This window comes from Pseudopipra pipra, chromosome 2 (genome assembly GCF_036250125.1).
Source record: "Pseudopipra pipra isolate bDixPip1 chromosome 2, bDixPip1.hap1, whole genome shotgun sequence".
Classification (NCBI taxonomy): domain Eukaryota; kingdom Metazoa; phylum Chordata; class Aves; order Passeriformes; family Pipridae; genus Pseudopipra; species Pseudopipra pipra.
The window spans coordinates 18,114,069-18,129,094 of NC_087550.1; the positions used below are offsets into that span (position 1 = coordinate 18,114,069).

At 39.8% G+C, this 15,026-nt stretch overlaps 1 protein-coding gene and 1 long non-coding RNA gene across 3 annotated transcripts in view; one reads left to right on the forward strand and one right to left on the reverse strand.

The window, feature by feature from the left end:
- The window catches only part of LOC135409084 (uncharacterized), a 16,658-nt gene continuing 1,632 nt past the window's right edge, over nucleotides 1–15,026 (forward strand). Inside the window, exons 1-3 of the long non-coding RNA XR_010428010.1 lie at nucleotides 1–163; nucleotides 817–896; nucleotides 1,507–1,646. This is a non-coding gene — a long non-coding RNA (uncharacterized LOC135409084). The remainder of the gene's footprint in view (nucleotides 164–816; nucleotides 897–1,506; nucleotides 1,647–15,026) is intronic.
- The window catches only part of C2H3orf85 (chromosome 2 C3orf85 homolog), a 10,398-nt gene continuing 8,994 nt past the window's right edge, over nucleotides 13,623–15,026 (reverse strand). For both annotated transcript variants that reach the window (XM_064644129.1, XM_064644130.1), the window contains exon 4: nucleotides 13,623–14,487. The gene's annotated coding sequence lies outside the window, so the exon portion shown is untranslated. The remainder of the gene's footprint in view (nucleotides 14,488–15,026) is intronic.

Here is a 15,026-nt window from a genome sequence, read left to right on the forward strand (position 1 = left end):
GATTGGCTTCCGAGAACAGGATTCACACTAGTCTGTTAGCACAGCACAGCATTCCATATGGCCACACACTCCTCCTCACTGTTTACAAAAGGTTGCCACAAATGAGTTGATGTGTTCATCCATTTCCTCTGAAATCCTGAGAAGAAGAGAAGCCCTCGCCTGGGTAGGATGGACATGAGATACAGCTCCATGATGCACAGCTTCTGGGAAAGGGACTGGGGCAGGGGCAGAGGGTGAAATACGACCTTGAAATAGAGCTATTGTCACAAATCCAAACCTCAGCACTGTATGGGCTGCCGTGAAGAAAATTAACTCCATCCCAGCTAGACCCAGTACACACACCAGGGATGTTCAATTCACAAAGAAAATAAATAAATAGCTCATTCCCCTGACCTTGAGACTATCCACAGCAGCCCTACTAACACCCCTGCGAGATCCCAAATCAACTTGTCCATTTTCTCCAACATGTAGTGCTGGATATTTTCTACAGGCCAAATTCTGTCACCTAATTGGTGACACCTGTGCAAACACACTTAACAGTGGGGTCTGAATCAGATGGGACTGATTTCCTGATGATGTTTACCTAGGGTTATAAATGGGCAAGCAGCAACAGCCTCCTTCCTTCTGTAATGTGGCCTCAGTAACTTGGCAAGCTAGAAAAAAAATTACAGAGAAGTTTCTAGTCATGGTAGTCTGCTACTATGATGGTTAAGGGGGCATGGATCTGCAACAGTAAAAATAATGATCTTAAAGCAGCTCTTCAGACAGACAGCCTACTTGGAATAATTTTTTTCCCTTTTTTCTCTGTCTCCACAGGATGCCTTACATGAAGAAGCATAAAAATACTAAACACATGTAAACTTGTGAGCTGGAATTCTCTGGTTGCAGTTAGGCATGTAAGTCAAACCTGAAAATAAACCATTTAAAAAATAAGGCCTGTAGGGAAGACAAAACAGGTGTAGAGTGGCCACTGAGAAAATCGTTTGCCTGTTGTTCATCTCCTTTAACACCTGATATTTCCCGGGGGTTTCCTGGGATCCATCAGGTTTGCCTTCCATGTGGGCCTGCTCTCCAAAAGACTTCAATGTAAGGATCCAGAAAGAGGAGCTGCATAGCATGAGTCCTGCTGGCTTCATGTAGAAGGATGCTCTGAATTTTTTCTTCCCCAGCATTTGAGAAATAGCAAACACTAGTTAATATCCTGAAGCTCTCCTTCAATATTAATTACTAATCAACTTTAAAAAATAACATCCCTGACTAGAAAAGATAATAGGATTGTGAAGACCATGTTTGGTCCAGTGGCTTACCGTTAGCCTTTTTTTGTGTCATTTGGATTTTTTAAGTTATTAAATACTGCATTAGTAGCTTCATTACACCTCAATTTCAAGCAGCTCTCAGTTCCACTGTTTTCTGTAACTCTAGAGGTGGTATTTGCATAGGGCAGGATGAAGAATGTTACTCACAGGGTTAATTTTCTTTTTATATGCTTCAGTGTGTCCATTGCAGGGGAATTAGGCAAGGCTGGAGGAACTGCAAACCAAAGCCAAGTGATGATTGATCTCTGTCTCCTCTTTCCTGCTTTTGTCCCATGCTCTACAGATGTTCAGCTGTGTCAAAGCATCTTCATAACTTCTCCAAGGCCAAGGGTAAGCCTGCATTGAGAACAGCATTGCTTCACTTTCTTCACCTGTAGCTTTATTATACAGGTGTGCCTAAACACATATTGTTGAAGTCATATCCCTGATATGTTATGGTTCAGGGAAATGCCTCCTCCAGCCTGCTGTGGACTTGTGCCTGCAAAGATCCTCAGAGCTGGGAAAAATGTCAGGGCTGGATGGGAGTTCAAGGGTGAAGCGACTTTTCAGAAGAAACAGAACACTGTGAATTAGTCTGGAAAGTGAACGATTTGAGGTTAGTTTTCTGTATGTTCCTGTGCTGTTGCTTGAGACCATCTTTCTGTGAGGTCTTGTGAAGAAGGATTGTGCTTTCTCTGCAATGAACATGTGGTTTGTTGAAGGAATCACGTATCAGGAGTTTCTAATGTGACAGCAGAGATCCAGGGTGGGGTGAAGAAGTCCTTTGAGTTTGGTGGGGGTTTTGTTTTCCTTTGATCAGTTGATCCCTTCAAAACAGTATGGGCTGATTTATTCATCTGAACTGATGTCACTGGTATTCTGTTTATCTACTGAAAAAGTGCAGCTGAAGCTGCCACAGGTATAAGAAGAGCTTTTCTATTTTAAGCACCTGCCCATCAAGTGTATTACCATAAATTCATTTCAAGTATAGAGATCATTAAGTGACACCTTTTAATCACTATCAAATTGGATTTGGATGAAGAACATTGACATAAGACTCATTGATTTTGTCATCACTTCTAAAGCAAACACCTTTCCTATCTCTGCACAAAATTTAAGGCAATACAGTTTTGTTCTCAAATATAAAGTGTTTTGCTTTTTTAAAAAAAAAGAAAAATCTGAAGGTTTGGATGTTAGCTGCTCTTTCTTCTGTCTGTGAGAAACCTGCTTATCAACTGGAGAAAGTAGTTAAAATGGCTTTTGGATAATGGAGATACTGATCTTTTATAACTGCTTTTAAAAAATTAGTGCTATGCAGGATTCTTTCTTCACCTCAGACATTTGTTTTTGACAAAATGATGATGGGACTGTACGTAACACTTGAACTGCAGAAGAAACACTATCATTTCCCAAACAGGGCATGGGGAATGCAAATGGCAGTCTAGAATAATGAGCAAGTGTTAGCTAATTATATTTTACCTGTGCCTGCTTTATTCTGATTCTTTTTCCTATTTTAGATAGAAGACTAAGACATGGATGAGTTGCTTAAAATTAAAATAAAAAATAGAACCAACATAGTGCTTTCATCTTCAAACTCAATTAAAAGTAGTTTCCATTTTTTAAAAACTTTTTCAAGGCAGGGAATTGCAAGATTACACTTTGCATGTTCTTACAAGTTCCTTTCTCTTGGCATGCAAGCAAGTTGCCAGTCATCATAGAAAATGTTTTGGCAGTATCTTTCTGACATTTTTGTGTGGGAAGTGTAAGAAGAAATAGAGAGTTCACTCTCTACTGTAACTGTTCTTTCAAGAAGTGATTTTTGAGGTGGAGTTGCTTTCTGAGAGCTAAGCAATGGGAGTTATCAAAGATTTCTAAAGGGAAGAATTGCAAGGGTTATAAAATGGCCTTTAAAAATATATATTTATGTAATATTTTTATTACCTGAGCAATAGCCGGTTGTGAACACTTATGTGCTGTTCATGACCTTTCTTCTACCCAACTCCAGTCTCCTAGAATACAAGTTCAGTTCCTCAGATGCCTCCAGTGGGGCTTTCCTGACTTGTGCATGGGTCCTTGGAGCCCTTTGGGTGGGGAACAGCAGGGAAGCCAGAAGCAGAAAGGAGGAGTGATGCCTCCATGATAGATATCACCTCCATGATGGATATCTCCTCCATGAGGATACCTAAAAGCCCTAATAAGATAGATTTCTTTGGAAACCAGACTCTGCACAAATCCTGCAAGTTCCAGTGAAGGGTGGGTGGTCTCCACTTCCTCTGACATCGTGGGGCCCCCCAGCTGCAGGTTGAGCTGCCTCTACAGAGTCCCTGCTGGCTTCCCCTGCTCCTGTCTGGGCCAGTGGTAACACACACCAGGTGATCACAAACACTCTGCCTCTTGTTTAAAAACCACAAACCCTGATTTGACCCCATCCCAGTCTCCTCTATCCATGCTGGCATGAAGTCTGTTTTTGCTCAGTCTCAGGCCTGCAAATATGTGAAATCCCACAGCCCTGCCCCAGTTCCATCATCAAGTAAAGCTCTGTCATGGGGTGATGGCACTACCCATTTCATGGCATAATTTTGTGAGTTAGCCCGTGCAGGGCCTTGATGATCCTTGTATCTTCCAACTCAGGATATCCTGTGATTCTATGACTTCTTCTTGCTTCCTTCTGCCAGGAAGGCAGATATTTACAGCAGTGGCCGTGGCCACACCTGTAACCCCAGAGCAGGACCTGAGCCCCTTTTCGAATAAAGGCTGAAATCTCCTCTGTGATCTCTTTCCACCAGGCTTTCCTTCTTCCATTAATCCTACGTAAGGAAGGAAGTAGCACAGTGACACACTGTTATCACTGCTTGTGTAATGGCAAACACTGCTGGGTGACTAAATTTCTTGGTCTTTCCCAAGTTAGCCTTGAGCCAAAAAAAAAAAAAAAATAGACAAAATAGACTAATGCAAGTTGCAAGAGGTAGGAGAAAAAAGGGCTTTTAGAAGGACAGCGTGCAAACTGATTTCTGGAAAAGAGTGCTCTGTGTGCAAGATCCTTAAACTGTGAAGGTTTTAAAGGGTACAGTCACAGTTCTGCCATTGAGGAGCTGTTGGACTGTGGCAAGATGCAGCCCAGCTTCAGTCAAAGGAAACTTTGAGTCTTGCTTCAAGCTGATATGAAATTAAATGCCAAAGGCCCAGGACTGTTTCACTACCTTGGAAAGGAATAAATGAAGAGGAGTTTGAATGCGAAAAAGTCTTATAGTCATGAAACAGTTGGCATGCAAAAGGGATTAGTCCAAAATCCAGCCATTTTTTGAGAGAAATATTTTCCAAGCTTTCTAGTTCATTCATTTTTCCTATTTAGTTTCTTTTGTTTGGTCATTGTCAAATGATAGTACAATAATAGATTATTAAGACAGTTTCAGGGGGGCATTGGAGCATTTTTGTGTATGTCTGTGGTTTTGTTTTTACTGCAAGCTAAGCATTGGTCTAAGGAAATAGAAGGAGAGTCAGTCTGGATCTGTCTTCCACCTACTTTGGAATCAAAGCAGAGAGCTGAAGAATAACATGTATCTTCAGGCTCTTGAATTCCAACTGAATTAAAATCCTGTGAAGGGCTTATCTTTGTCAGTTTACTGCCCTCCTCTTGTGCAAAGTGAAAGGTGTTTCTTTGATTTTCACTGTAGTGCTGTCAAAGGCAGGGGAGTCATTTGTTGCCCTATTTGGTTGATGCTGTTATACCCGAACTTGGTACTGCTGGTAGCTCAACAGCAAATGCTGATCATCTGGTTTTATTGAAGTGAAGACAGAGGTGACTAAAATCAAGCAGACATATGTAGATATGTGAATCTCTGTCAGGGAAAGCAAGAAAATTGGGATTAGTTCATTCTTCTCAGCCTTGAGTCCAGATGTTAGACATGTTATTGATCTTATACTCTCACGATAGGCAGGACTTCTTTGTTTAATCATTACTTTTTCCTGAACAGAAGCTAGTGTGGTCATTTGACTTCTACCACACTTTTGCTAAGAAAGTTTGGATCAGATGATCCTCGAGATCCCCTTTCAGCCTGCTATTCTATGATTCACCACTTAAGCTATAATATTCCTGGTTTTAATGCCTTAAAGCTACTATTTCACCCTAAAAAGTGATTTTGTTTTATTTTTTAAGGCCTTACTCGGCAGTCCCCTTTGTCACCCTCTCCTTTACTCCTGGGTGGCATTTGAGCCTTTCCTGGCTGTGGAAAGGCTCTTTCCTTTTTCATCGTGTCTGTCTTTAGGCCCTGTGAGTTTCCAAATCCCATGAAACAGGATCAAAATCACAGCCTTTGCTGTGACCCCCGTTCCCCTCCACCTGCACATGCTGTATTTTGTCTTTTCTCCTCCCTGCCCTCCTGCTCACTGTGCCCTCTCGCATGGGATGCCTGGACACTTGGCTGCTATCTCACAATCACTTTCCACACAAACCATGTTCAAGTGAACTCTGAATGAAAGAATTCATCTGCGGCATCCGAAAGGGAGAACAATGGCGCAATTATTCATTAAATTTGGTTCTGGGGAAATTCAAGGAAATTGCTGCAAATCTATTGAAACTACATTTAAAAGGTCACCCTGTGCTTTACTATTTCCAGCTGCCTCATACAGACACTTCCCCTCCTCTGTGCTCATATGTGCCCCAGCAGAAGGCTGCATCTGGCAGAGAGGAGCTCTTCCCAGCCCAACCCACTCACTCCCATGGATGATCCGCTTTCCTGAAAGGAGACACGCTTACTTTTTAATTCAGTTTTTCTTTCCAATGTGTTCAGGAAGCTGCGTTTCCACTAAAGAAGGTCTCACTCTCCTTTTTGGAGAAGAAGCTCCAGGAATATTTCTGTAGCACATTATGTCCCATATTTGGAGTTTAAACTAGCTTATTTAACTGTTTCTGGAGCTATCAAGGAGTAACACCTCCATTTTCCTCTGCTGTTTTCCCAGACATAGCAACATTAACCTCTCAATGTGAAATGTCTTTATCTCCTGAAATTTCTAGTACTGGATTGGATACCAGCTCAAAAACTGACCACAACACTTGTCCAAACCCCAGCATCAGAAGAATACATGCAGCTCACTCTTGAGACTAGGTATGAAGGTAATCAGTTGATTCAGGTTGATGATTGGCTGACACTTTGGCTTTAGAGAAGGTGTTAGTAATGAAATTCATGTTTTGTCAAGTGATGTGTAGAATGACTTTCAGAACTGCCATCCTCTTGCAAGAAGAAATTCTTGAGTACTGCTGTGTAGTTTTTAAAATTTTAGGCTCTTTTGGTAAGAATCTTTCTCACTGCTATGATAAAGTTAGTGATTTCAATTCAAACAATCTGGAGCTTTATAGGACAAAATGAAGCTCTGTCCAGAAGTCATTATAGCCTAGAGAACCACTGGTTGTGGGTGTCTCTTTTATAGGCTGTTTCAATAACTCATTTTGCAGATTTAAGTTAATTTCATAGCCTTTTGACTAACCTGATGTCCTTTGAAAGTGCTCAAAGTATTTACTGCATAAATGTGCCAAGTGTGGCCACAAGACTGTGGGTTATTGCTAAAAAACATCTCTACTAGAACACAAAAGGGAATTCAGGTAATTCAGATGGCTCTCTATGCATATGTAAGTAAAAATTCAAGTAGCCTGCCTTCATTTTCAAATTTCAGCTGGAGTTCAAGTGGCATGAGTGTCCATGCATGAGTATTTGTGTCTGAAAACTTTAATTGTTTTTCTGCTGGTCAGTAAAATGTGAATGTCCTGTAGGAGCTGTGCTTACTCCACATAGAAGCAAAGACAACACAATATGGTCCGGTGTAAAAATTGCAGCTAGGCACTCTAGAGTAAAATATGATTCTGTGGTTTCCCAAAACTGTAATATTAAAAAAAGATGTAGAAGCTGTATAAGTAAAATAAATACATTAAACCAACTGAGAAAAATAATTTTGATTTTCTTGAAGTTATTCAAATCTTCTTCAGTGATGTTGAGCCCCAGAACAAGATGAAACTGGAAAACTGAGCTTCATTCCCTAACAATACACTGCCAGCCTATTAATGGATCTGTCTATTATAGCAATCATTCTATTCTACCTGTGCAATCTTTCCATGGCTTCATCACTCTCCAGTGTTTCTACTGATGAAGTACCTGTGCAACTGCTATTGATAATTATTTCTAGAGGCATAGTCTGGCGCTGCCATACCAAATTAGCAGGACATCCATACATGCTGGAAAAACCTCAGATCTCATTTCCACCTTCTAATTCTATGACACTTTCCAACCTTTTTCGAGAAATCCATGTTCTCACTGTGAACTGTTATACCATCTTAACAACCAAATTTTCTGTGTCCAAAAAAAAAAAAATCTGTGGTATATATTTACTTGTATTAATGCAAGTTTGGAGAACTCCAAAGCCCACAGTTTAGCAATAACTGATTGGTTCCTTCTATCTAGGATACTTGCTTTCTATGCAATCTAAGAAATGGGAAAAAAAAAAAAAAAAAGAAGAAAAGTAATCAGGCATATATATATAGCCTATCCTTGAGGAGACTTTCTATAAAACTGTTGTGTAGTCACAAGTTAATGACAATCCTGTCACAAGATAATGAGACAGAAACACTTATAATCCATTATTTGCATTGGACGTAATGATTGGTAGTGCTGTTACACATTGTATGATCTTGTACTAGAAAGGTAATGAATTCACATCTGTATTCTTCAGTGCTGTGAGCCATTTTCTGTGAGCCTGAAACATACATCCTTCAGGATGCCCAATTTTAGAGCATGGTAAAATCAACTCTTTAACTTGATTGAGTCCTGATTCTGCAGGACTTGTGAGATGACATATCAGTTGTATCAGGGTCAAATGCAAAGGACAGATCCAGTCTTTGCCAGCCAATTTATTGACATAGATGAGCTACTTTCAGTCTTTGCTCAGAACCAGAACTGACAATTTCAAAGCATTTCTCTGAGTTCCCTTTCTGGACTAATAGTAGCCGCAGTTTCAAGATAACAGATTTCAGGGCAGATTAGTTCAACTTGAAAAAGATTCAGAGAAAACTTGGGTTGCCCAGGCTATCCAGGGAGCTTCTGAGGCAAATACAGTTATCTGTTATTGGTTCTTCTGGAACTCATTTCTTCTAATCACCTAGCTACAATACAGATGATCGCAGTGTTTTCTGTGTTAATCTCTGCTTATTCATTAAGTGTTCTTCCAGAAGCTGATTTTAGGGGCGTGCGCCTAAAATTTTCAGCATGCATTGGTGACTGTCCCTTTATTTCTAGACATGCAATTTTACATGTTGGATAAGACCTGTAAAAGTAGTCTTTGCCCATCTCAAATAAGTCTCTATGCTCTGTTGACACTGCTCCCACTAATAATGTAACTTCAAAGCTTTCACTGTGGGAAAGAGGGATCGTGTGCACAAGCAATTCTCTGAAAACCCTCAGCTTCCATTTCTGGTTTCAAATTAGCATGCCTTTATTACAAAGTCTATCATTTCAGGGAAAGGGACTTTTTTGTAATCACCTTATTTTGTAATTGTTGCTGAATATGCTGTTCCTGATACAATTGACCTGGTAGATCAAGACAGCTTGAACATTTTAGTGAGGCACAGAGCAATCTTTGGTTGCTATAAACAGTACCTGTAGTTGTACTTTGGCTAGATCTAATCCTTTGGCAATTATTGAGGGAATGAAAACAGACCTTAGCCTGGAGCAGAGAGGATGAGACAGGAATGGGGAAGTGTTAACCCTGAGTAACGAAAAGGGAGGTTATTTTCTTGTTTGTAGAAAAAATATTTCTGTAGTCCACAAAGTAAAGTATCTCTAATTTAATTGTTTGTACACTTAGCAGAAGGTAATTGTTCCAAATGACACATGAGTAAAAGCATGGGGGCTTTTTTAAATTTTTGATCCTCTTATGTTCACTATGATAAATGTTTATAAATAGTCTATTCCTCATTACTGCACGGTCTTAGAAATTATAAACCAAATGTCAGTACAGGTAGCTTTGCTATAATGCAATGGTAGTTGCCTTGTGAGGAACCATAGCAAAAATCAGACTACATCGTGCCCACAGTGTAATGTGGGGCTGTACAGGTCCCATTCCATCAGAAAGCTTGTGGTAGATCTCTCAGCACTGCGCCTTCTACCTGAACTCCACAGCAAGGGTAGCACCATAAATACTTCAACATAGACAGCAAGAGGAAGCAGCACTCTATAGTTCTCAGTGCTAGGTTCAACCAAAGCTGGTTTAAAATTGCAGACAAGATTCTTTTTAAGTCTTTCTTCTAAATAACTACCCAATTAGTTATATTTCAGTGCTAAGCAGCAACCACCAACACCCATGGTTGTCTTTTTAAACCGCTTCCTTTCTGTGGTTGTTTTCTTGCCCTTAGATAGTCCTTCCTGCATTTTGAGGATGCTGGACTAATACATTTCTCATTGCACCTTGCACAGTCAGGCCTTGGATTTATGATAATAATATTGACAGCAATTGTAAGGATGTTTTTTAAGCTTTCCTTGAATGAGCTCTCTGTTGCACAGCAGCTTTCAATCACAACCGGGACATAGTTGAATTATTCAGATAGGATCACACATGCTTATTCAGTTCTGCCAAGGAGGCAGTGACTGGCATGAAATCACCTTAGCAGCGACTGCTATGAGCAGGAGTAAGTAGCTGAATAGAAAGTGTCACTCCAAGCTGACTGTCTTGTAACACCTCGTAGAGAAAGAAGCTTTTAGAGGTTGACCCTAGAAGGCTGAAATACACCAGGCAGTCCCTGCTTCCTCCTCCACCCTGTATGGACTGACAATGACATAGGTAAAGCTCACTCCCCTAGAGAGGTGATGGTTAAATTATCATTGCAAGTCTCTATGAGTATTTGTTTTTTCTCTGAGGTGGTCAGCCACAGCACTCAGCCTGCCTAGTGCTGTGGGAGGATGTGACTTCGGTTTGGGCTCAAAGGGGACTGATCACCTTTACAGATATCCAGCTTAATACCACTCACCTCTCATGAAAAGAATTGTTCCTCTTTTTTCCAGCCAGTGGAAATCAGACTCTACAGGTTTGATGTCACTATGTTTGAAATACATATCTCTTAACAGTTTTGGGGGCAGAGCAGTAACTATTGATGTTTATATTATTAACATAATAATCACATACAAAGAATGCTTATTTCCTGGATGAACTTTTCTTTTTTTGGATAACTTTCTATCTTTGCATTCTAACTACCAATCTCATTGCTTCCTATGGATGATCCAAAACACAGCGATTTATTTTCCATTCTACATGAAGTGGTTACAGTAATGCACCTGCCTCAGGTGGGTGGTTTGTATATTTAATCAGCCAACATAAATTTGATTTGAACACAGCTCACTTTTACTGGCAACTAGCAGCAGGTATACATTAGATGGGTATTTTGTCTCAGCTGTTCTGGCTTAAATTAAGAAGATCAAATGCAAAGAAGGGACATAACAGTAGTGTGATGCATTAAAATCATTTGGGACCAGGTTCAATCATATGAATTACAGTAGTGATGAAGTAGTGTGTAGAACTTTCATTGAATACCAGTTGCCAATGTTCTGTTTGAAGGAACCATTTCAGATCATAAAATAAATGGTTCTTTCTCATTATATGCTCACCTGTCCTGCTGAGTTTATAGAAAACAGCGTATCTTAGTACTTATCCCATATTAGGCATTTTTAAATGGTTGTGTATAGGTTACTTGGGTTCTACGGTTGCCCCTATTTGCTCTGTTCAGAATGACTTGTTTTTCTCATTAAAAGAAAGCTCGTGGAGTATTAATCTTTTTCCTCAATTATTATTGGAGACATGGGATTTCTTATTTCTCCTGTGGCGTCAGACTAAACTTGAATCTTTCATCTGTTTCTCTCACAAAGCAAGGCTCCCACAATCATGTTGTCTCAGTAGGTACCTGCTTATCCCCTGTGTTTAGCCACAGTAATTTTGTAACCTGTGGGCTGTTTTCAGTTCAACTTGACAGAGCAGCAGAGATTGCAAAAGTAGTTTGGTTCTTCTAAACTTCGTAAAATTAGGGTTAGAGGAAGCTGAGGGAATGGGCAAGTGGTCTGACAGAAGAAGAGGCTGCAGCATAATTCAGATCTGACTTGGCACTTCCATGGAAGTAAGGGCCTTGCCTGGCAAAAAGTTTCTGCTGAAGCTAGAAATCACCCATGAGATATTGGGACATCTTGATTTTTGTCATTGTGTCGACCTTAGACAGTCACTCTGTTCACATGACTCAGAAAACATTTGGAAACTCAGACTGCCTGGCAGATATTCTCCTGCTAACAGGAGATCCAGTTAACATCTATACAGAGACAAACATGACTGCAGTTTTCTGTGACTCCTCTTCCTCTCTGCTTATTTGCCCTCTCCCCCAGGACCTCTGTTGTCTCTAGACTCAGGGAGCTCCAGTGTTTGTGTGGTTTAGGGGCTTTTTTCCTCAAAAAAATTGCAGTACTCAGAAACTACTTAGAGAAACTGCTCTCCATTGCACCAGAAGCAAAGATACTGTGTCCTGAGGCCTCACCTTCCACCCCCATGATCAGCATAGATGTACTTGAAGTTCTCTTTAGTTTAGCACTTTTCTTTGGTTTTGTCATGGATAAGTTACTGCCTGTGTATCTGTGCTGTGTAGAAAAAGCACAGAGATAAAACCTGTAGGTGGCAACATGAAGATGTGTTAGAAAAGGCATAAAAGAAGGGTCCGAAGTCGCCTGTGTTAAAGTGCTGAAAGAATATGTGAAGATAAATAGGGGGAGCAAATTCACAGGGTAAATATTTTTCCCAGTTATAATAAATGCAAATGGAGGTATTTAATATTCAAATGCTGTGAAAGCCATTTGCTCATTGTCATGAGTGGCATGTATTTCATAACATGAAATAAGCACCTCATCCTCCACCGCTACTCATGCGTGCACAATCCTTCCCATTTAATTCAGCAAGACTAATTATCTGAATTAGTGACATTAGCTTGAAGCTATGGATTTTCAGATTGAGTCTCTGGCTTTCAGAACAACTTCTTTAAAGGAATTAGTCATGTCTAAGTACAACAGAACTGTCAAATTGCATCCCCTGGCTTTGTCTGATGTTTTTGTTGCAAAGCCAGCCTTATGCAAGACTGTCCTCGTGGCAATAGACAGTGGTAATTCCAATTTTATGGCTCTGACAACCCTAAAATGGCTCATAAAGGTTGGGCAGTTACCTCACTAGCTAATAGCAGATGATAGCTGATAGCACTTCATTTTACCTTCCACCTCATTATGGACTTTGTCATCCTCACTCCAGGGATGTCTGCTATCTGTCTGCAAAGCAACTCCTGAACTAATCCCCATTTTGGTTTAACTTACCATGCAGTCATGAAAACTGCAGCTAATTCTCAAACAGGTCACAAACTCCTGCCTTGGCAGCAACATCAATCAGAGAGGCAGGGCAGAAAACAGCAACACTTCAGGAATGGGTGCAAAAGTGGCTTGGGCATCACTGCCTGTGGAGCTGCAATATCCCTGGGACTAGCAAGGTGCACAGCTGGAGCAGGTGCATCTTTTGAGTTTTACTGGATATCCATTAAATAAAAGGAGATGCTTATCCTTACAGTCCTGCATTTTGCTATAAATTGTAGAGTTTCAGTAACTCTGTCATGCCTGCACTGTTACTGAGGAAAATTTTGGAAGGTTTAGGATCTGGAACACTAGCTTATCCAAGATTGAGCAGCAGAGGGAAGGGGGACAGAAGAGACAGGCCATGACTGTGTTTAACCAGTGAGGTCTTTAAGTCTATACATCACTTGTCACCCCTTATCTTTGAATGAACTGTTCGTAATTAGGTAGTGTGACTGAAGATGTAAAATCCTACATGGCAAATACTAAACTTGCACCTCATTTATCTCTTTCAAGGGTTTAATGAATTTTCAGCTTCAGCTAATGAACAATGGCAATTTCAAGCCCAGGGAAATTGCAGGGAAATTAATAACAGCCTAAGGAGCCTAGGCCTAGGAGCATGGTAGAGATTGCCAAAAAACCAGAATGTGTGTTTCTTTTTAGAAGATCTAACATTAACTTCAAATTTTTTCCAATCATTATACAGTGCATATTTGCAAAGAACACTGAAATCACAATATGCAGAATCTTCTCTTAAGGGGTAAAAAGTGAGCAAAAATTGCCTTCCTTCACCTACCCTGTTATTATAAGGTTACCATACACCTTGTTTTACCCAACAGGTCCTCCTTGTTTATGCAGAAATTTTGACCAGGATGGAAAAACTTATAGTTGTTACCAAGATATTAATAACACACAAAAGAAATATGGCAGCCCAATCCTTTATTCAAAGATGTTCTTAAATAGGGTACAATAATTAATAGGAGCCAGGAAAATTCCAAACTCAAGAACTTGGCAGAAAGAACATTTGTCATCACTATTTTTTTTAGAAAAGGAGTAGTGAATGTTTCCATGAATTCCTAACTCCAAGGAGTAAGAAAAAAAACCAGCTCACAGTAGTAGCTGTGGATTCAGCTGGTTTGGGAATTCAAGACCAAGTACAGAAGTTTAAATAAGGAAAGCAGAGTATGGACATGAATGGATGTATACTACACTTCCTACTATTAATTTGACCCCGATACTTGAAAAAACAGAAATGCACCTGAAGTACAGAACTGTACATGAAGCACACGTGCTCTACATCTCTTACCCACCCAAAATGACTGATTTTCATTTCTTACTTGCCTCTCAGAAATGTAGCTAAAGGAAATAATGAGAAATAAATATGTGGTTTTCAGTCACAGAAGCGGGAATGTACATTTCAGAACAATTGTTTAGTCAAAAAAAATATTTTACCTGAAAACACTGTATTTTTTTAAACTCAATCTGCTAAAAGCTCATTATTGTTTTTGTTAAACTTCTTATTCAATTTATCATGAGTTAGATCTTAGTTCTACTTATGAATATAAAATATATAGTATTTATGCAGAGAATTAGTGTATTGATTTTGGGTTTAGACAGTTGGGTGAGATAAATTCGTCTTATCAAATACATAACGGCAAATACATAACATGCCATATCCTAACATGGCCAGATACAAGACATGTAGGATTTAATAGCTTGTCCTTGTCTGTTGGTGGAGGTGAATCCCAGACTGCTGTAGCAGGTCCACTTAAGATAGGATGTTGTCACTAGAAAAGATGGAATAAATTGCTTTTAGAAAAAAAATCACAAAATTAATTTAAAGATCTTATCAACAGCTGCACTCTTCAGATTTGTATGCTTTTGCAAATGTTTTCTTCTGGAAGTACAGAACCAGATTCCTGCATATGCTGTATAGGCTTGCCATCTCAGAATTATCACTAATCAGGAACAATAAGGTTAAAAAGAAATGTTCTACTTTATCCATAATGTTTTTTGTAACTTCCAGCTTGATGTCTTTGCTGCTATATGCCTTCATAAAAACTCTGATGCCAATTTCTGTCACATTTGCACTGGAAACTTATTTCAGTCTGGGAGTTAACTAGGCTTGCTTTGAAATCATAAACATGCTTCGGTGGGAGTGCCTGTGAATGTGTTTCTCTAAACTGGCTTTAATCCTGTCATACAGCCATCATTAGGATTATCATTCTGGAGGAATAACTCATCTTGGATTATGCCTGGCAGCTGCTGTGATCACAGCCTTCAGACACATGTATCCAACAACTAATAATTATACACAATTAGGTGT